The sequence below is a fragment of the Vulpes vulpes genome, chromosome 5, assembly GCF_048418805.1.
Source record: "Vulpes vulpes isolate BD-2025 chromosome 5, VulVul3, whole genome shotgun sequence".
Lineage (NCBI taxonomy): Eukaryota > Metazoa > Chordata > Mammalia > Carnivora > Canidae > Vulpes > Vulpes vulpes.
Window position 1 is genome coordinate 6,712,503 of NC_132784.1, and position 23,851 is coordinate 6,736,353.

The following is a 23,851-nucleotide window of genomic DNA, read 5'->3' on the forward strand; positions in this document are numbered from 1 at the left end:
GTTAGGTAGAATTTGGTGTTGTCAACCAGATTGGAAGTTAACAATATTTGGCTCTAGATGATGTAAGGTGTATAGAAATAATTCCTTTTCTCTGTTTGAAATGCATTTAATTAGATATTTTGACTGCTTTTCTTGCTCTGACTTGGATAATAATGCTATTAAATTCTTATAATTATATAGCACAGAGACATAATCTTTGAAACTCCTGAGACCATAAGTATTTCAGAATTCATATATATATATATAAACGCACATATTGTTTTAGAATGGTAATATGGTGTATATATAATATATTTTATATCCACCTTGTATTAAAAATAAATCACAAGAATATACATATTACTTAAGTGGAAAAATTTCATAATAAATACTACATATCGGTTACAGTCAATTTTACCACAAATGTCAAGTAGAGTGAGTTTCTGTTGCCAAAAGAAAGTTTTTTGTTTTTTGAGCTTTATAGATTTCAGGATTTTGTATAAATGGCTGCAGGCCTGTATTACTTTTTGGAAAACTCTTTCATATTCATAAGTGTACATATACACCTCATTTTATGCAGCAGCTGTGTTACCAAGAAATAGTATGTATATAAAAATCTTTTCTTATACATTAAAGCGTCAATTCTTTCTTCTCACTTGCAAATGGCACCATCCAACGAGGCACCAGGTTATAGAGATTCTCTCTGAGGGTCTTTTAAAACTTTTATTACTTTGCTGACAAGCGCTAAATTATATGCATGAAATTACTCAATATAAGGTATGTCCATAGCTCCCTACAAATACGAGTAGGAAGGGAAACATCTTATCAAGATCACGGGACTCTTTTGACCCTTGCCTTCATCTCTGATCTTCTCCTGCTGCTGAACCATGACCCTGCCACTGCCCCCACTCAGTTTCCCTATCCACATGCTTGTTTTTCTCTCAGGGTTCCATGGTGCCACATCTCCTTCCTTTCATTCCCACTCATATTTTAAAATGGTGTCTTGAATCTTCCTTGCAAACCCCACTTCTGAGCTTCCCTAGGATCTTGAGTATACATTTTTCAAAACATTCAGATCCTCAGCTATAATTTTGTTTTTGCTTCCTCTCATCTACCTCCAATTTTATTCATACGCTTTTACATGTATAGCTGAGGAAGGCTACCTTAAGGCAGAAACTATTGTACAAACTTTTTCATTTCACCTATAAGATAGGTTATAGCTATTAGCTTCCTCATCCCATTGCACAGATAAAAAAAAATATGAAGACTCAAAGCAATATGCATAATCCTGTAACAACAAGTAGCCAACCCAGGATGCTGGATATTCTATCTCTTTTTTTTTTTTTAATTAACTTTTATTGGTGTTCAATTTACCAACATACAGAAAAACACCCAGTGCTCATCCCGTCAAGTGTCCACCTCAGTGCCCGTCACCCATTCCCCTCCAACACCCGCCCTCCTCCCCTTCCACCACCCCTAGTTCGTTTCCCCGAGTTAGGAGTCTTTATGTTCTGTCTCCCTTCCTGATATTTCCCAACATTTCTTTTCCCTTCCTTTATATTCCCTTTCACTATTATTCATATTCCCCAAATGAATGAGAACATACACTGTTTGTCCTTCTCCGATTGACTTACTTCACTCAGCATAATACCCTCCAGTTCCATCCACGTTGAAGCAAATGGTGGGTATTTGTCGTTTCTAATTGCTGAGTAATATTCCAGTGTATACATAAACCACATCTTCTTTATCCATCATCTTTCGATGGACACCAAGGCTCCTTCCACAGTTTGGCTATTGTGGCCATTGCTGATATTCTATCTCTAATTTATGACTTTAACCACCATGCTATGCTCCTCCACAAATATTTAGTTACTTGGTTAATATTCTTAACCAGAGTAGGACTTGGTTATAATGGGATTGTCCCTATTTATGTAAGCTTTAGAAGGATGTTTCAATCTTTATAGAGATAGATATATAGATATAGATGTATAAATGTATAGATATAATATCCTTTGTTCCAAGGTAATGTAATGGATTGTCATAAGATTATCAATGAATAATATCTTGCTGAATTTACCTCTTGTATACTACCATTCCACAATTAAGCTGGCTTGATCCTTGACTTTTTTCCATAGTAGAATATTATAATATCATTGTGCAAATTCCAATACTGGGCCTTACAAGGCTTTCCAGCTACTGCTTTTGCTCTCTTGCTGCTCTGAGATTCCATTTAAAGGAATCTCCTTGATTGAACAGAGCGCCAGATCTGCAGACAACTGCTCTCTCCTCGAGCCAAGCCCGGCCCACACAGAAGCAACTATGTCAAAGGGATCTGCAGTTGGAATTGATCCTGGCACCACCTACTCTTGTGTGGGTGTCTTCCAGCACGGGAAAGTGAAAATAATTGCCAATGATCAGGGAAACCGAACCAGCCCAAGTCACTGATACAGCATCGGTGATGCTGCGAAGAATAAAGTTGTGATGAACCCTACCAACATGGTTTTGATGCCAAATGCCTGATTGGACGTAGATTTGATGATGCTTTCGTCCAATCTGATATGAAGCATTGGCCCTTCGTGGTGGTGAATGATGCTGAAAGGCCTAAGGTCCAAGTAGAATACAAGGGGGAGACAAAAAGTTTCTATCCAGAGGAGGTGTCCTCTATGGTTTTGACAAACATGAAGGAAATTGCAGAGGCCTACCCTGGGAAGACTATTACCAATGCAGTTGTCATGGTACCTGCATACTTCAATGACTCTCAGCGTCAGGCTACCAAAGATGCTGAAACTATTGTTGGTCTCAAGGTACTTCGAATCATCAATGAGTCGACTGCTGCTGCTATTGCTTAAGGCTTAGACAGAAGGTTGGAGCTGAAAGGCATGTTGATCTTTGATTTAGGAGGTGGCACTTTTGATGTGTCAGTCCTTACTATTGAAGATGAGATCTTTGAGGTCAAGTCCACAGCTGGAGACACCCACTTAGGTGGAGAAGACTTTGACAATCGAATGGTCACAATTTTATTGCAGAATTCAAGCGCAAACACAAGAAGGACAGCAGCAAAGCAAGAGGGCAGTCCATTGTCTCCATACTGCTTCTGAATGTGCTAAGTGTACACTTTCTTCCAGCACCCAGGCCAGTATTGAGATTGATTATCTGTATGAAGGAATCAACTTCTCTACCTCTATTACTCATGCCCAGTTTGAAGGATTAAATGCTGACCTGTTTTGTGGCACTGTGGACCCTGTAGAGAAAGCTCTTCAGGATGCCAAGCTGGACAAGTCTCAGATCCACTATATTGTCCTGGTAGGTGGTTCTACTGGTATCCCCAAGATTCACAAACTTCTGCAAGATTTCTTCAATGGAAAGGAACTGAATAAGAGCATCAACCCTGATGAGGCTGTTGCTTATGGTATAGCTGTCCAGACACCCATTCTTTCTCATGACAAATTTGAAAATGTTCAGGATTTGCTGCTGTTGGATGTCACCACCACTTTCTCTTGGCATTGAAACTGCTGGAGGAGTCATGGCTGTGCTCATCAAGTGCAATACTACCATTCCTATCAAATAGGCACAAAACTTTACTACCCACTCTGACAACCAGCCTGCTGTGCTTATTCAGGTCAATGAAGGTGAGCATGCTATGACCAAGGATAACAACCTAGTTGGCAAGTTTGAACTCACAGCCATACCTCCCGTTCCTTGAGTTGAAATCACTTTTGATATTGATGCTAATGGTATCCTCAATGTGTCTGCTGTGGATAAGAGCACAGGAAAAGAGAACAAGATTACCATCACTAATGACAAAGGCCTCTTGAGCAAGGAGGACATTGAGCGCATGGTCCAGGAAGCTGAGAAGTACAAAGCTGAAGATGAGAAGCAGCGAGACAAGGTGTCTTCCAAGAATTCACTTGAGCCTTATGCATTCACCATGAAAACAACTGTTGAAGATAAAAAACTTCAGGGCAAAATCAATGACGAAGACAAACAGAAGATTCTTGACAAGTGCAATGAAATCATCAACTGGCTCGATAAGAACCAGACTGCAGAGAAGGAAGAATTTGAACATCAGCAGAAAGAGCTGGAGAAAGTCTGCAACCCCATCATTACAAAACTATACCAGAGTGCAGGAGGCATTCCTCCTGGATGCCAGGGAATGGCTTCCCTGGTGGTGGAGCTCCTCCCTCTGGTGGTGTCTCCTCTGAGCCTACTATTGAAGAGGTTGATTGAGCCAACCTGATGACAGGTCTAGCATTGTTCCACACATTTGAAGGACCCAAATTTGTAGCAAATCCATGGCAGTTTTAAAGTCAAGCTGCTATAGTAAATATACTGGATATTCTTGATATTTGAATAAGGAATATGTGCACAGGGAAAGTAAATAAACATTGCACTTTATAAGCACTGTATTGTTAAGTGGAAAATGCAATGTCTTAAATAAAACTGTATTTAAAATTGGCAAAAGAAAAAAAAAAAGGATCTCCTTGAAGATGAAAAGGAACATGGAAAGAGGAACTCTTGAGGAGTAAAAGGACACAAGAGTAGAGAAAGGAATAACCAGATCCTAGCATGCCAGTCAGCTAGGATAACTGAGATAGCAGATTTGTGCTCTAGCCAATCACTAGGAATGCATGAATGAGCCAAATGGAACAGAAATAAGGCATCCAGCTAAGCCTAAGACCAAATAGAAAATTGTGAAGACATAAATGGTAGTTACAATTTTAAGTCACTGAGTTTTGAGGTGTTTTTACATACATTACCGTAGTTGGTATCAGGAAATGTGATGCTGCCTGAACAGAAACCTCAAATGTGGCATTGGCCGTGGGACCAGAGAGCACATCAAAGCTGGAAGAGTGGTGAGAAACTTGTTCTCTGAGACTGGAAAAAGGGAAACTGTTGTTCAGTAGTGGCAGAAAAATTGGTGAATTTTCTCCTACAGTAGTGTGGAATATTGGTCATGTAATTAACGAATATCTGAAACTGGCTATAGAGATTTCCAGGCATGCCTCTGAAAGTGGTGGTTGAATATTTTTGGATTGCTATTATAAGGAATGTGAAACAGAAATGAACTTATAAAGGAAATGTTTAGTTCTCAAGCAGAATATAGAAAAAAAATCGAGAAGATCCAGCATATGGTTGAATTGGAAATAAAGCTGTTTCTCATCTCATGTCAGCCCAGAAGAGAGTCCCAAAATAAGAATTAACCCTGAGGCAAAAAAAGGAAATTTGAAAACAAAGCAGAAAACTCTTTATTAAGCACTCTGAAAAATTTAAGAAACACATAGTAAAACTTTACATTTAAAAAAAAAAGTGGTTATAAAAATAGAAAGAAACAGTGTGCAACCACATAGCAAAATCACATATGACCCAGTGTAGAATGATTGTTTTCAAAACAATTATAGATGTGTCTGTTGAGCATGAGGAAATAACAATCAGATTTCTAGGAAACCCACAGACTTTAGAATAAAGTTGTAGTATTGAAAATAGTGTCAGTTTATATTAAAATAAACTGAGATAGTTCAAAATGAAAAGAGACCTTTTTCACCAAATTTGTATGGTCAGAAAGCAGGCTGAGAGAATAATGCAGTCATAAACTTAAACTACTTTTCTTGTTAAAAAATTTTTCTTAGATGATTCAAGAGGGAATAGGCAAAAGGTGTTTAGAAAAATACACTAGAAAAGTACTCCTAGAAGAGACAAAAAAAAAAAAGGAAAGAAAAGAAAAAAAGAAAAGAAAGAAAAAAAGAAAAGAAAAAAAGAAAAGAAAAGAAAAGAAAAGAAAAGAAAAGAAAAGAAAAGAAAAATTAAAAAAGAAAAAGGTTTTTATTAAGGGTCAAGACCCTGCTCTTCAGAGTAAAGAGGCCTGGCAATATGTGTCTGACTGAATTTACAAATTACTATAAAGTGGCAATTACTAAGTTCTTCCATTCTTCTTTCTTTTTAATGTGAATGTCTAATGTTTATCCAGTTCCATCCCATCATTGTGTTTTGGGAAGGTGGTGGAGTATATAACTTGTTTTCTTGTTTTCTGGATCAAGAGGAACTATACCCAAGAAGCCTCATCTGTATATGAGCCAGATTCAGATCATGAGGTACCGGATTTTGAGCCCAATACCATAAATGGATGAATCATAAGGATCCTGTGAGTGAATTTTTTATGAAGGAGGAATGTAAATAGTTGTGGTTGGACAAGGTCTAAGATAGATTGCAAAATATGCCACAAATTATTTCCAATCAGATATGCATGGCCATTTCAATGTGACTTTGCCACTTCTCCAATCCAGGGGTGGAGGACTGGATTTCCTACTCATTAGATGTGGGGTGATTTTGTGATTTACCTTGACTGACCAATACAATTTAACAAAAGTGATATTACACAGTTTCTGAGACTAGACTTTAAGTGACCTTACATCTTCTATTCTCAATTCTTGGAATGCTGTCTTACGACCTTCATGAATAGAAGCCAATATAACCTATTGAGTATGAGAGACCACGTGAAGGAGAAACCAAGACTCCCTGGCCAACAGCAAGCAGCAACTTTTGGATATGTGAATGAGGTCATCTTTCCAAAGTGACCTTCCAGTAGCTGCAGAGTAAACCAGGAGGAACTTACAGAGGATCCATGTAGGCCGCTGACAGAATTATAAGGTTTTTGTGTTTTTTTTTTTGTTTTATTTTTGTTTGTGGGGGGATGGGGATGACATTATGCATTTGAGATGATTTCCTGAAGAAGGTGGCATCATTCCCTGTCTGAGAGTCACTGAGGGTTACAAGAGGTATTCTGGTGAGTCAATGGTAGGCATGTGAGCCAACTGTGGACATAAAGAGGCTGATGACAACTACACTATGTTGAATCCATTGAATGTTGGTATCTGTGTGAAATCAGTATATATGCAGTACCCAAGTTAACACTATTTCAAAGTTGCTTTCAAACTTGAATGTGATCATTTCTGCGAGGTATTTGGCAAATGGGTGCTCACCAAACTCAATGTCATTACCATGAGTCCTACATTGTTTTAAGACATAGCTAATTCTTTTATTATTACATAGGATTTCAGATAGGAAGTATTGTTATCTATAAATATCAAGAATATCAGAAGATTCCTTACATGTGAACAAAACAAAAACACCTAATATCAGAAGTGCTAGTTTTACTTTCCTAGTTACTTCTCAGGGAGGAAATAAAAAATTCAATATTAAAAAAGAATTGAGATAATCCCCCAAACAAATGGGGACAGATGGGGACTTTCAGAGACACATATCTGCAATGTCACATGACAGAAATTTCTAACAGCAGGTGTTTAGGATGATATTGGGTGCAAAGGGATTACAAAGGGGACAATATCAGTTCAAGTAGGTGGACATGAAAAATGTGTGTTGGTGTTGGTGAGAATTTCATTAAAATGATGTCATGATTCTTGTTAAGATGAAAAGTTATCATTAATATATTTTAAGGATTTATGAGAAAGAGAGAGAGAGAGAGAGAGAGAGTCTGCCTGGGGGAAGGGGCAGAAGGGGCAGAGAGAGAGAGAATTTCAAGTAGACTCCCTGCTGAGCACAGGGAGTGGAGGCTGATGTAGGACTTGATCTATGACTCTGAGATCCTGACTTTATCCAAAAATTATTTTAAACAACAATTGTCAATATATATCAAGACCTAAACATTTCATATTTTTTCATTTGAAATTTGACCTTTGTAAATCTGTTTTTAGACAATTTAAATTTAGGGGAATAATTCTTTGTTTTTGCTTTATTTGTAAACCTATCTGTCACAATGTTAGGCATAATAAAGAAAAATCAAATCCAATACAAATTCCAAATGTAGCAGAGTGACTACTTCAAACATGGCATACTAATATTAGTAGTGTTTTGCAAACGTTACAAACTATGTTTACAAGGACTTAATATTATATCCTACTTTTAAAAGGATGAACTTCATTTTAGCATAAATTAAAACATATTAAACTTGTACAAAAAAGGAACTATAAAGACATACCCCCTAAAACTAAGGGTAGATCCTTCTGAATTATAAGATCATTGGGGATTACTTTTCTTCTTTATAAAAATTTGACAATTAATACATGTCTGTCCTGCAATCAGCATTTCATTGAATTAACTTAGTTAAAGGTAAGTAAATAATTCCTAGCAATAATGCAATAATTAAACTAACTTTTAAAATAGGAAATCCCTAAGAATCTGAATATGTAACCAAACGTAAGGAAAAATAGAACCAAAACCTGATTAGGAATATTATTCCTTGGGGGATCCCTTGGTGGTTCAATGGTTTAGCACCTGCCTTTGGCTCAGGGGGTGATCCAGGGGTCCCAGGATCGAGTCCCAATCAGGTTCCCTGTATGGAGCTGCTTCACCCTCTGCCTATATCTTGCTTCTCTTTCTCTTTGTGTCTCTCATGAATAAATAAATAAAATCTTTTTTAAAAAAGGAGTATAATTCCTCTTCTTAGAGGGATTATATCATCCAGAAATTCAGTATAGGGATTTAAGGAAAATGACTAATATCCCCAGTATGAAAGTACAAAAACTGGCATCAAGGATGGTACATGGAGGAGTCCAGTGTCAGTGGCAAACTCTTGTAGATCAGAAAATAATGTAGTGGGAACCACTTTCACAAATGCACACTAGAAGCAGCAAAGAGAAATACATGCTAGGTAATATATACCATCCTCAAATCAGAAAGGACAGATAATCTGATTTTTGACTCTCTTGACTTCTCACTAAAGAGACTGGCTCACACCAAAGAAGGAAATGAATACCAGTGAGATTCTGAAACTCCTTAGTATCAGCAAGCTGACCCACAGTGGATTTATCAAACATTTCAATGAATGAATATAAATAAAACCCTCTAATATTCTCTCAATTGCCAACAAGCTGAGGAATGCATGGATAACCTGAATTGTGCCAGAAATAGTTGCTTCCAGAAAAATTCCATTTCTCAGTCCCAGGGCATAGTATTGAGAGAAGGCTGCTCATTCAGGAAGTACATTTTCTCAGCTCCTTTCTATCTAAATGTGACCACATGACCAACCACTTTTTCCCAGTGCTGGGTGAACAGAGGGAATGTGTTATTACCAGCTGTGCCACTGATCAACATATTGGCTCTCAACTATAAATTCATGCTTTTGCTCTCTTTGTTGTAATGCAGCTGGGTCCTGCAGATATTTCTTTTTGCCAGTGGCACAATGTCAGGTCTTGTAATAGAAGGCATAGGGGGAACAGTGGAAGAAGAAAAGGTTGTCTCTTCATGGTTCTAGACCACTAGGCTGCTGAAGAGCCCATTTTCTCTCCTGGTTGACTCCTTGCAGTTCTAGGTTCTTTTAGGCCATGGCTTTCGTTGGTTTAATTTATCTTTATTTTTTAAAAGATTTTATTTATTTATTTATTTATTTATTTATTTATTTATATTTATTTATGAGAGAGAGAGAAAGAGAACAAGTAGGCATGAGGGGTAGAGGGAGAGGGAACAGCAGACTCTCCACCAAACAGGGAGCCTAACACAGGGACTCACTCCCAGGACCCTTGGATGAAGACCTGAGATGAAGGCAGACACTTAACTGACTGAGTCACTGAGATGCCTCAGCTTTCTTTGGTTTTTAGACACTACACACTTTTTCTAGCTCCTGACCAAGGCAGTGATGGCATAGCCAGAAAGCCTAGGTCGTGGAGATAAATACCCAAAATCTCTGCTCCTCATACCTTCTCCCTAGGTAGAGAGGAAGAAAAAAAACAAAAAAACAAAAAACAAAACAAGGATGCTAAAGTTAGAAGCTTCTAATAATAAATAGGCAAAATATTTGGTAAAATAATTTCCCAGTACAACTCAGAGGGCCAGATTAGATTAGGGTATTGCCTCCTTATTATAGACTATTTGCTTTAGATGATCCAGTGATAGTACATATTAAGTTATTTCAGCCCCATAAATAAGGCAAGGAAGCACAGAAGTGTTTGAGAGCTTTGTTTAGATCTTAGTGGTAACTTTTAATGTGATTCCCGGGATTTTGAACAGATAGGATGCAAACAGATCAGACCTATATTGTTCCTGAAGGAAATGGGTTACCAAAAAGAACATGAGCCTGGTGAGAAATCCTTTGATTTAATGGAGGCATTCTACCATCTTCTAAGAATGGCCTTTTCAAGTATAGCAAGTGTGGAATTAACCATAGGGATGTGTAGATCTACTAGGTACATGGCACACTCTCTTTTGAACTTGGGTCAAAACTCCACCAAAAACCCCATTTTAAACTAGAGACCACCATGGCTAAGGACTCAGTACCCAGGTATTAGTGACACAGACTAGTATCTAGTAATATCTGAAGAATCTTCATATCCCTTTTCCCCAAACGTAGTTACCCAAGTAATTAGTTATAAATTTCTCAGAAGAAAGCTCAGAGGATGATTTACAGTGACAGAGCTACAGAGGTTTTACTCCAGGGGAATCACCCTCTTCTTTAATCGAGAAAACTACAAATTGGCTTAGATTTGAAAATACAGTGAAAAGGTGTGATACTTCATTGTGGTGATCAGTTCATATTTCTGGCCACCAATGGAATTTTTTCCTGTTATAGAAGGAAACACGCATCTATTTCATTCCTAGGAACATTGTCATAAATGAGCTACTGATCAAGATCCTGCAGTTAAACATTTTGATAACTATTTGGTACCTGCTAACCATTCAGATAAATGTACCTGCCTCATCTTTAATAATCAAACATTGTCATTTGGCCTCTGCTACTCTGGGATTTTATAATTCGCATTGAATTCAGAAAGTTCAATGGTGGCCTTTGCTGTCATCATTCCTGGCCAAGACAGGACAGCACCATAAAGTTTCCCTTCACTAGTAGATTTTTCAATGCCTTACTGAGGAGAGTGGTCTCTGGGCTGTCTTGGCCTACGAGGTAAGGGTATACATATGATAAATCCTCTCTGACATTTCTATTTCCCTAAGCTATTAGATATTTTCCTCCAGGAAATATTTCCTGCAAAGGAAATTCTGACATCTCACCCAGCCTCAATGAATATAAATCATTACTAAACCAAGTTCAGTCAATTAACCAAATGAAATGGAGGATTCATTCCTAGACGCTCTAGCAAGTGTATGCATATAAAAACCCAAAAGTAAAACCAAAACCAAACCCAAAACAAATAAACAACAACAGAACAAAATATTTGATCCAGTGTTGTATTCTGTACTTCTTGGTCTAGCATATTTTGAATGACAATTCTTCAAGTTTCTGCTTAATGAAATCTATAATATCTTGCAATACTTTGGGTGTATAAGTTATTTCTTACTGGATAAGATTTGTAATTGACTCTTGGAACATGTTAATATGTTACCATAATAATGGGGCCAGCAGCAACAAAGTTTGGTTGGGGTGGGCTCTTGAGGGTAATTGGTATCTCTATATAAAACATCTTCCCTGGATAAATTTGCTATAAGATTTTCAAGAAGAAGAAGATTAGTTTTCTCAGACTTGGTAGGGAAAAGTGCTTTTATGTCAGTGGAAACTCACAGTGACTTGAACTTCCAAGATTCTTAGCTTCATCTGAATTGAACCACAAGTCCTTGTTCTATGTTTCAGATGTGCTCTAATTTCTACACTAAAGATTGGTGATTCTGTGAATTCAGATTACACTGTAAGTCTAAAACCACACAATTCAATTTTGGTTTTATTTTCAGAAATACTATTTCTGTTGCTCTAAGAAAACAGAGGGAATTTAAGGTTTCCTTAGAAGCGCTCTCATTCTCTGTGGCTGGAGCTAAGAGTCTAATGACCTTAGTTTGTAATCTATCTGTAGATGTTCCACAATAATTATAAAAATCTGTCCCATACCACAGTCCTGCAGTCATCATAAATGCCATGAGTTAATGACAGCAACCCCTCGGTTACCCAAGGCAATTCCTTTAGTTCTCAGTTATCATAATAGCCACGAGTGAAATTTTGGTGAATCCTGGTTCCATTGATATTCCATGCATTAGGGAGAACCTCATTACCCCTTGGCAAGAAGCCAGCTGTGTTCAAACCCAAGGATACTACTCAGCTAATATGCCCAAGCCCCATCTTCGAGTTTCAACTTCTAAGTACCTATTTGGTACCCATGTCTCCATCAGCTACCATCCAGTCAGGAGGCTGAAATCATGAGGGCCATTTTAACAGAGATAATGTAATAGAAAGAGTTGCTCATCTGATATAAAATAGTTAACTAGATGAATAAAGAGGCTAAAAAGAGACAAGAATAAGATATTTTTAGAGGCGGTCACTTCAGGAGGCAGTTATTATCCCTAGAGCTGAAGGAACAAAGCAAAGAGTTTGAAATAATTAAATCTTAGGTATTTTGAGGAGGAGACCCATACCTATGAGGCTGAGGAACTGCTGGGCTGATGCTTGTCTCTGAGGGATATGAACCTAGCTGTATCTGCAAATGTTGGACAAATGCCGAACTCCAGGGATTCAACTGGAAGAAGGAACTAGTATAGCTATGGTAAAGAAATACTTCTGGGGTGCAGACAGGAAAGAACACATTTCTTCTCGCTACTTCTGCCTCACAGCTTTCTTTCAGTGCCCCTAAGGGTAGAAATGAACGAGGAGCCAGCTGGCAAAGCAGAAGTGTGACTTGCATAGCACTAGCATCAGTATCATCAAGCAGAAGGTAGAAGGGTGTGTTTGGAGCTGAAAACAGTTGCATAATAATTGGCACAAGGAGGGAGCTGTATGTCCTCCAAGGAATGCATACTCCCCAGTGACCACCTTGGAAAGAGCTAGAGGAAAGACAAGGAATTTCAACCCAGAAGGCAGTGCCAAGGGCATCTGGAGAAACCTGGACAAAGTAGTTATTCCCAGGGAGCAGAAGCAGCATCCAAACAAGGAGCTGCATCTATTGCCAGGGCAGGGGTCTTCATAACAGGTGACCAGCATGTATTTTTTCTCACTATGGAGACGTTCTTCCCTTCTTTTAATGGGATTTTTTTTTTCAAAACATTTTTAAAAAATTTATTCAGAGAGAGAGGCAGAGACACAGGCAGAGGTAGAAGCAGGCTCCATGCAGGGAGCCCGATGCAGTACTGGATCCCAGGATGCCGGGATCACACCCTGAGCCAAGGTTCAGACACTCAACCACTGAGCCACCCAGGTGCCCCTCAATGGGGAGTTTTATTGCAGTTCATCTTGTCATTTTAGTACCTTGATAGTGAGGGATAAGGTGACTTGTCTTCAAGCCACATCCAGAACTGAAGGAGAGGACTGCGCATCACCCAGAGAGCCTGAACTCTGAGCCGGCTCTTGTGGCTGGAGAGCGCTTTGGCTTATATTCCTTGGAGAGGCATGAATATGTGCTACATGTGAGAAGGAGGTTCAGTGATAATGGTCAGAGGGACGGAATACGTAGAGGTGGAAGCTGTCCATCAGCATGTGTACTCCTCCTTCCATAATATTGGTATAGAGAAATACAAAGAAGATGCCCAGAAGGACAGCACAATTATCAGCCACTCTCACCCATTTCTAAGAATGACTAACAGGTTAAGTTAGCCAATTAGATGCTAGCAAATGCAGAGTGTTACTCTTGACCAGGACATTTTCTTCATATCCTCTTCTTTGGACGCTAGCTGGTTGAAAACAAAAACCAGGGCCCTAGGGAATCCTATAGCTACAAGATGAAAGAGGCCTAGATTCCTTAATTACCTGAGACTAGGAATACCAACACTGGATGGATGTGGGCAGGAGACAAACTTTTGTTGTGGTAAACTACTGAAATGTTGAGCTTTCTGCTTTGTAGCTGATAGAGTTACCCTATATAATTTAGAAATCTGTGACACAAGCCTTTTAACTTTATTCCCACCCAGGTGACTGAAGTGATAGGATGGTAAACAAAGTTGCCAAGAAGAATCTTTTCAGGTTCAAAAAGGAAGATTTGGTTAGATATATTTCTACTCAGGGATGAACAAACAATATAAACAAAGCACAGGAGCTGTAAAAATCACTTCAAAAAAGAAAATTTTAAGACCGTGTGTGTTTTCAGAGAACCATACAGAGTTTGGGACAATTCAGCTCTAGAAAAAAATACAACTTTAGGCAGAAAATATGCTACTCTCTAAAGGGAAACAACAAAAGTGTTAACACTGTGAAACAAAAGTTACAATGTTAATTAAGAATGTAGATTAAAAATGTACCTATGTGAGGGGCACCTGGGGGGCTAAACTGGGTGTCTGACTCTTGGTTTCAGCTCGGGTCATGATCTCAGGGTGATGGGATTGAGTTCCACATCTGGCTAAGTGTTCAGAGGGGAGTTTGCTTAAAGATTCTCTCCCTCTGCCTTTCTCCTCAGTTGCGCTCTCTCTCTCAATAAATAAATAAATAAATAAATAAATAAATAAATAAATCTTGGGGAAAAAGTATCTATGTGACAAAATAGAGCATTTCACATATACGGATAATATGATCATAGAATTTAATACAGCATCAGCACTTGTGATCTCAAGGAAAGTATCTTAAGGGAAAAAAAAACAATAGAAAGTTAAACTTATGATTTGAGTTTCTCCAATAGAGAACATAATAATGAACAGAGCAATTTTTCCACAAAAAAAATAGGAGAAAAAGTCATATGCTAACATAATTTGTTGATCAGTATTCTCTAGTAATTCCTCAGGATAAGTAGGAGTAACACATATGAAGTTATATTTTTGAGAAAGTATTTAATTTTAAGCATGATGAAAACAAAATCCTGCAAACACTGGGACTAAAGTACAAAAGGAAAAAAGAAAAAAAAGGCTTTTACCAGCCTTCTGTTCAACTGCATCATATTTACATTCCAGAATGAAATAGAATAGAATGTACAGCTTGAACTGAGTTTTCCACATGCATTTAAGTTGTACAATATGCATTCCAATCCCAAAGACATTTTCAGATGTGAAAATTATCCAATAGCTTTATTATCACTGATTTTTAATGGAGAAAAACAAACAATCACTTCAACTTGATCATGAAATATCTTCAGAGGAAGCAGGAATTTGCATGTGAAATGACTTACAGAGAATATGTTGTCCACTTAAAAATGAAATCAAGTTTTTATCAACTATGATACAATATAATGCATAATAAAAACACATTATGATTCTTAAAATAATAGCCATATGACATAAACAGAATTTAAAAATTATTCCCTTGGGGAAAAACAATCTCATTGGATGCCCATGAAACCAACAGGTGTGGAGGGTGGACAGTGTGAAAAGAATGGTAATATGTTAATGTCTTCATCTTTCATGATGAGGAGCAAACCACTCCTGTTCCATTTCTGAGACGGATACATGTAGAAAGATAAACGTAAAACTTCTTCATCACAAAAACATATTTAAAAGAGTCTTGAAAAAAAATAATGCTTTGGCTACATGCTTGGCAAACTTTGTGAAGAAATTTTGAATTATCTTCTTTTAGAATTGTTTTGATAAATGGCATTACAAAATTACTTATTTGCTTCTTGATTTCATTTAATGTAGATGAGATCAGTTGATTAGAATAGAATGCATTATAGCCTGAATTTTCTCTTTGTCACAGATTTTGTGGAACTCACTTCAGGCCCTTTCCATCTCCTTGCTCAATACTGCTGTAGCAAAAATGATATGGCTGGCAAATATTTAGGTAATTACACTTTTTTAGCGGCTCTTTTCCATCTCTTGATAAGTTGCATTAAGTTCACAAATTTTTGAACCTCGCCTCATTGAAGTAAAGTCTCATAGCAACTGGAAAGAAGTTAAGGAAAAGTATGAACATTAAAGGCATGACTTGCCTGCACCATTCAACTTGGTTCTTGGACTTTTAAGCTATTCAGCACACCCTGGGATCACATTCTCGTCATTTCTTCAAAGTCTCAGAAAGTGCTTATGCTTCAGATTCTCTGTTTCATTTCTTGGCTTTTTTTTTCAAATTACTATATTTATATTTTATTTGTGTACAATAAATTAGCACTAACTATCAGAAGTTCTAAAATATAAAACTAAAACGACACAACATACATTGAGCTTCTCAGAAATTGTAAGTAAGACAGTTTTAAGATAAAAAAAAAATGAATTATATGCCAGGCAAAGGATAGGGTAAAAGTCAAAAGATAGTAAATGAAGAATTTTAAATAAGGGAAAACTTGTTTCTACTTATACAACACACAGTAGCCTTAGATAAGTGGGTGCAAATTAAAAAACAACAATAACAACTGTATTTCCTTCAGGAGCTGCCATCAATTACTTGTTTTATTTTCTTCATTTGAAAAATGGGGATGGTAACTGTTCCTAACTCATTAAGCTGTGATGATTAAATGTAGTATTTGTACTGTACTTATGGTAGTGCTTCCACAAGAGTATTCAACAAGCAAATGTTAAGTAAATAAAAATGATGGATGGATGAGTAGATAGAAGAAAGATAGGGGGGGGCGCTAAGGGAGAAAGGGTGAGATAAGAAAAGGAGAGGAGAGAAGGAGGGAAAAGGAGGCAGAAAGAGGAAAGAAAGAGAGGAAGATAGCCTTCTTGTTCACGAGTTCAAAAGTTTCTCTGCTCAGGTCATGATCCTGAGGTCTTGGGATCATGAGGTTCACATGGAGCCTCATGTCTAGTCCATGCTCAGCAGGACAGCAGCTCAGCAGCTCCCTCTCCCTCTGACCTTCCCCTCCACTCATGCTTTCTCTCATTGTCTTGCTCTCTCTTTCTCAAATAAACAAATCTTTAAAAAAAAGTTTCTAGTCTATGACGTAGATGGATAGATCGATGATATCTATCATGAACATGGTAATTCTCTGTATCTATATCTGTGTATCTGTCAAGAACAGAATTGGTAGATCTTGATATTTGCACACATTCAACTCTTTAGGCTTTTGCTAAATTACTTGCTAAAGATTTTTTTTCTTTCTCTTGCAATTTTTCCCTCACAATTTACACTTACACATGTAGGTATGAAGGTATGCATTCTGCTATTTTTGTGACAATGTTTGTCATTATAGACCTTTTAATTTTTGTGATTTCTTTCTTTTTTTTTTAATTAATTTTTATTGGTGTTCAATTTACCAACATACAGAAAAACACCCAGTGCTCATCCCGTCAAGTGTCCACCTCAGTGCCCGTCACCCATTCCCCTCCAACACCCACCCTCCTCCCCTTCCACCACCCCTAGTTCGTTTCCCCGAGTTAGGAGTCTTTATGTTCTGTCTCCCTTCCTGATATTTCCCAACATTTCTTTTCCCTTCCTTTATATTCCCCTTCACTATTATTCATATTCCCCAAATGAATGAGAACATACACTGTTTTTCCTTCTCCGATTGACTTATTTCACTCAGCATAATACCCTCCAGTTCCATCCACGTTGAAGCAAATGGTGGGTATTTGTCATTTCTAATTGCTGAGTAATATTCCATTGTATACAGAGACCACATCTTCTTTATCCATCATCTTTCGATGGACACTGAGGCTCCTTCCACAGTTTGGCTATTGTGGCCATTGCTGATAGAAACATCGGGGTGCAGGTGTCCCGGCGTTTCATTGCATCTGTATCTTTGGGGGAAATCCCCAACAGTGCAATTGCTGGGTCGTAGGGCAGGTCTATTTTTAACTCTTGGAGGAACCTCCACACAGTTTTCCAGATTGGCTGCACCAGTTCACATTCCCACCAACAGTGTAAGAGGGTTCCCTTTTCTCCGCATCCTCTCCAACATTTGTTGTTTCCTGCCTTGTTAATTTTCCCCATTCTCACTGGTGTGAGGTGGTATCTCATTGTGGTTTTGATTTGTATTTCCCTGATGGCAAGTGATGCGGAGCATTTTCTCATGTGCTTGTTGGCCATGTCCATGTCTTCCTCTGTGAGATTTCTCTTCATGTCTTTTGCCCATTTCATGATTGGATTGTTTGTTTCTTTGGTGTTGAGTTTAATAAGTTCTTTATAGATTTTGGAAACTAGCCCTTTATCTGATATGTCATTTGCAAATATCTTCTCCCATTCTGTAGGTTGTCTTTTAGTTTTGTTGACTGTATCCTTTGCTGTGCAAAAGCTTCTTATCTTGATGAAGTCCCAATAGTTCATTTTTGCTTTTGTTTCTTTTGCCTTTGTGGATGTATCTTGCAAGAAGTTACTGTGGCCGAGTTCAAAAAGGGTGTTGCCTGTGTTCTCCTCTAGGATTTTGATGGAATCTTGTCTCACATTTAGATCTCTCATCCATTTTGAGTTTATCTTTGTGTCTGGTGAAAGAGAGTGGTCCAGTTTCATTCTTCTGCATGTGGATGTCCAATTTTCCCAACACCATTTATTGAAGAGACTGTCTTTCTTCCAATGGATAGTCTTTCCTCCTTTATCGAATATTAGATGACCGTACATTTCAGGGTCCACTTCTGGGTTCTCTGTTCTGTTCCATTGATCTATGTGTCTGTGTTTGTGCCAGTACCACACTGTCTTGATGACCACAGCTTTGTAGTACAACCTGAAATCTGGCATTGGGATGCCCCCAGCTATGGTTTTCTTTTTTAAAATTCCCCTGGCTATTCGGGGTCTTTTCTGATTGCACACAAATCTTAAAATAATTTGTTCTAACTCTCTGAAGAAAGTCCATGGTATTTTGATAGGGATTGCATTAAACGTGTAAATTGCCCTGGGTAATATTGACATTTTCACAATATTAATTCTGCCAATCCATGAGCATGGAATATTTTTCCATCTCTTTGTGTCTTCCTCAATTTCTTTCAGAAGTGTTCTATAGTTTTTAGGGTATAGATCTTTTACCTCTTTGGTTAGGTTTATTCCTAGGTATCTTATGCTTTTGGGTGCAATTGTAAATGGGATTGACTCCTTAATTTCTCTTTCTTCAGTCTCATTGTTAGTGTATAGAAATGCCATTGATTTCTGGGCATTGATTTTGTATCCTGCGACGCTACCAAATTGCTGCATGAGTTCTAGCAATCTTGGGGTGGAGGCTTTTGGGTTTTCTATGTAGAGTATCATGTCATCGGCGAAGAGGGAGAGTTTGACTTCTTCTTTGCCAATTTGAATGCCTTTAATGTCTTTTTGTTGTCTGATTGCTGAGGCGAGGACTTCCAGAACTATGTTGAACAGCAGTGGTGAGAGTGGACATCCCTGTCTTGTTCCTGATCTTAGGGGAAAGGCTCCCAGTGCTTCCCCATTGAGAATGATATTTGCTGTGGGCTTTTCGTAAATGGCTTTTAAGATGTCGAGGAAAGTTCCCTCTATCCCAACACTCTGAAGGGTTTTGATCAGGAATGGATGCTGTATTTTGTCAAATGCTTTCTCTGCATCTAATGAGAGTATCATATGGTTCTTGGTTTTTCTCTTGCTGATATGATGAATCACATTGATGGTTTTACAAGTGTTGAACCAGCCTTGTGTCCCAGGGATAAATCCTACTTGGTCATGGTGAATAATTTTCTTAATGTGTTGTTGGATCCTATTGGCTAGTATCTTGTTGAGAATTTTTGCATCCATGTTCATCAGGGATATTGGTCTGTAATTCTCCTTTTTGGTGGGGTCTTTGTCTGGTTTCGGAATTAAGGTGATGCTGGCCTCATAGAACGAATTTGGAAGTACTCCATCTCTTTCTATCTTTCCAAACAGCTTTAGTAGAATAGGTATGATTTCTTCTTTAAACGTTTGATAGAATTCCCCTGGGAAGCCATCTGGCCCTGGACTCTTGTGTCTTGGGAGGTTTTTGATGACTGCTTCAATTTCCTCCCTGGTTATTGGCCTGTTCAGGTTTTCTATTTCTTCCTGCTCCAGTTTTGGTAGTTTGTGCCTTTCCAGGAATGCGTCCATTTCTTCTAGATTGCCTAATTTATTGGTGTAGAGCTGTTCATAATATGTTTTTAAAATCGTTTGTATTTCCTTTGTGTTGGTAGTGATCTCTCCTTTCTCATTCATGATTTTATTAATTTGAGTCTTCTCTCTCTTCTTTTAATAAGGTTGGCTAATGGTTTATCTATCTTATTAATTCTTTCAAAGAACCAACTCCTGGTTCTGTTGATCTGTTCCACAGTTCTTTTGGTCTCAATATCATTGAGTTCTGCTCGAATTTTAATTAACTGTCTTCTTCTGCTGGGGGTGGGGTCTATTTGTTGCTTTTTCTCTAGTTCCTTTATGGGTAAGGTGAGCTTTTGAATTTGAGATCTTTCCAGTTTTTGAATGGATGCTTGTATTGCAATGTATTTCCCCCTCAGGACTGCTTTTGCTGCATCCCAAAGATTTTGAACAGTTGTATCTTCATTCTCATTAGTTTCCATGAATCTTTTTAATTCTTCCTTAATTTCCTGGTTGACCTTTTCATCTTTTAGCAGGATGGTCCTTAACCTCCACGTGTTTGTGGTCCTTCCATACTTCTTGTTGTGATTAAGTTCTAATTTCAGGACATTATGGTCTGAGAATATACAGGGGACTATCCCAATCTTTTGGTATCGGTTCAGACCCGATTTGTGACCCAGTATGTGGTCTATTCTGGAGAAAGTTCCATGTGCACTTGAGAAGAATGTGTATTCAGTTGAGTTTGGATGTAAAGTTCTGTAGATATCTGTGAAATCCATCTGGTCCAGTGTATCATTTAAAGCTCTCGTTTCTTTGGAGATGTTGTGCTTAGAAGACCTATCCAGGGTAGAAAGAGCTAGATTGAAGTCACCAAGTATAAGTGTATTATTATCAAGGTATTTCTTGAGTTTGGTTATTAATTGGTTTAAATATTTGGCAGCTCCCACATTCGGGGCATATATATTGAGGATTGTTAAGTCCTCTTGTTGGATAGATCCTTTGAGTATGAGATAGTGTCCCTCTTCATCTCTCACTATAGTCTTTGGGGTAAATTTTAATTTATCTGATATAAGGATGGCAACCCCTGCTTTCTTTTGAGGACCATTTGAATGGTAAATGGTTCTCCAACCTTTTATTTTCAGGCCGTAGGTGTCCTTCTGTCTAAAATGAGTCTCTTGTAGACAGTAAATAGATGGGTCCTCCTTTTTTATCCAGACTGAAACCCTGCGCCTTTTGATGGGGTCATTAAGCCCGTTCACGTTCAGAGTTACTATTGAACGATATGAGTTTAGTGTAATGATAACTATTCAGTCTCTGTTTTTGTGGATTGTTCCACTGAACTTCTTCTTAAAGTGGAATTTTTTAAGAGTCCCCCTTAAAATTTCTTGCAGAGCTGGTTTGGAGGTCACATATTCTTTCAGTTCCTGCCTGTCTTGGAAGCTCTTTATCTCTCCTTCCATTCTGAATGAGAGCCTTCCTGGATAAAGTATTCTTGGTTGCATGTTTTTCTAATTTAGGACCCTGAATATATCCTGCCAGCACTTTCTGGCCTGCCAGGTCTCTGTAGAGAGGTCGGCTGTTACCCTAATACTCCTCCTCATAAAAGTCAGGGATTTCTTGTGTCTTGGTGCTTTAAGGATCTTCTCTTTATCTTTGGAATTTGCTAGCTTAGCTATTAAATGTTGAGGTGTTGAACGGTTTTTATTGATTTTAGGGGGGGATCTCTCTATTTCCTGGATCTGAATGCCTGTTTCCCTTCCCAGATTAGGAAAGTTTTCAGCTTTGATTTGTTCAAATACATATTCTGGCCCTCTGTCCCTTTTGGCGCCCTCGGGAACCCCAATTAAACATAGGTTTTTCTTCCTCAGGCTGTCATTTATTTCCCTTAATCTATGTTCATAGTCTTTTAATTGTTTGTCTCTTTTTTCCTCAGTTTCCCTCTTTGCCATCAACATGTCTTCCATGTCACTCACTCATTCTTCCACCTCGTTAACCCTCATCGTTAGGACTTCTAGTTTGGATTGATTCTCATTCAATTGATTTTTAATTTCTGCCTGATTAGCTCTAAATTCTGCAGGCATGAAGTCTCTTGAGTCCTTTATGCTTTCTTCTAGAGCCACCAGTAGCTGTATAATAGTGCTTCTGAATTGGCTTTCTGACATTGAATTGTAATCCAGATTTTGTAACTCTGTGGGAGAGAGGACTGTTTCTGATTCTTTCTTTTGAGGTGAGGTTTTCCTTCTAGTCATTTTGCTCAGTGCAGAGTGGCCAAAAACAAGTTGTACTGGGAAAAGGAGAAAAAGAGAGAGAAGGAAAGAAAAGAGAAAAAGAAAAAAGAGAAAGAAGAAAAAAAAGGGGGGGGAAGAGAAGAAAAAGAAAAAGAAAGAAAGGAGAAAAGAAAAAAAAAGGGGTGGGGTGGGGTGGGGGAAGCAATCAGAAATCAAGAAGAAAGAAAGAAAAAAAAAAGCACACACACACACACACACAAAAAAACCACGGGGGAGTATCTTCCGATTCTGTGTACTTTAAGTCCCTTGACTTCCCTGGAACTGGTCCGTGTCGCTGGTCTTCTGGGGGAGGGGCCTGCTGTGCTGATTCTCAGGTGTTAGCACTTGGGGGAGCTGCTCTGCCCCTGCCTGGTGCAGGGCTCAGTGGGGGTTGTTCACCCCGTGAGGCCCCGGGAGGAAGCCACAGTGGCGGGGGCAGCTCTGGGACCCTGGAGTCAGCTCCCGCAGTAGCTCCGGGGCTCTCCGTCTGCAGGGCCTGGGGGCTCCGGGCGGGGCCGCTGATCTGCTCAGCTCGGGGCAGGAGCGTCGTGGCTGTCCTGGGCCCTCCCGGCCTCTGCCTGTCCCGGGGGGAGGCCGGATCCTGGGCTGTGTCCCGGCGCCCTGTGCCCCGGAGCTGCGCTGTTGGATTCGCGCTCCCGCCCCGCAGCCCCCTCCGCGGAGCCGCCGCCCGAGCCCCTCCGAGCTGTTCCCGGAGCCGCGCCGCCCCCTCCGCGGAGCTTCTTCCTCCGCCGGAGCCGCCGCCGCTGAGCTGTTCCCGAAGCCGCGCAGCCCCCTCCGCGGAGCTTCTTCCTCCGCCCGAGCCCCTCCGAGCTGTTCCCGGAGCCGCGCCGCCCCCTCCGCGGAGCCGCCGCCCGAGCCCCTCCGAGCTGCTCCGGGTCCCGCCGAGCGCTGCAGCCCTTAGGGAGCTCGGCGCATCTCCCGGGGCGCAGGTGCCTGTTAGTGTCCCCGGGAGCCCGAGGGCATCCCCCTCTCCTGGGTCCTGCTCCACCTCCCTGCGGGCCCCTTTCCCCTGGGAAGGTCGGTGCAGCTCCTGCTCCTCCGGGACGGGGCTCTCCTGTCCTGGGGACACTCGTCCCGGCCTCAGCCCGGCTCCTCGCGGGGCCCCTCCCCCTTGGAGGCCTTTTGTGTCTTTATTTCTTTTTCCCCGTCTTCCTACCTGGATAGAAGCGCGAACTCTTCTCACTGTAGCGTTCCAGCTGGTCTCTCTTTAAATCTCAGGCCGAATTCGTGGATTTTCAGGATGATTGGATGGTTTTCTAGGTAATTTGTTGAGGACAGGTGACTTGGAGACCCTGCTCTGCCGCCCTCTTGCCCCTCCCCCCTCATTTCTTGGCTTTGAGCAACAATCCACCATAATCTTTTGCTCCATTTGTTCCAATTGTTATCATTCTTCCTTGATCACCTCTGGATTTTTGCATGACTTTAGGCTCTGTGGGACTCTGTGATGCTGGGGAGTATACTTTCATTAGCCTAGATTAGAGCAGTTCTTCTGAAGAACTCCTACCTCACCAAAAACAAAGGAAGAGAGAGAGAGAGAGAGAGAGAGACATAGATAGTAAAAGAGAAAGAGAAAGAGAGAGAGGAAGGAGGAAAAGAGGAAAGGAGTGAGGAGAGAGAGAGAAGGAAGGAGGAGGGAATAAAGGAACAAAGGACCCAAAGGAGGGGGGAATTCAGTTAGCAAACACTGCCACTAATGTGAACTTTTTTCTGTAGGTTCCAAATGTTTATTTTCTCTTAAAATTACATAGGTACACAGGAATGAATACCCATTCAGTCCTTTTTAATCCTTTATTGCTAGAGT

General features: G+C 39.6%; 1 pseudogene; it reads left to right on the forward strand.

Moving 5' to 3' along the window:
* Window positions 1–2,298: 2,298 nt before the first annotated feature.
* LOC112932707 (heat shock cognate 71 kDa protein-like) lies at window positions 2,299–4,300 on the forward strand (annotated as a pseudogene).
* Window positions 4,301–23,851: the final 19,551 nt, after the last annotated feature.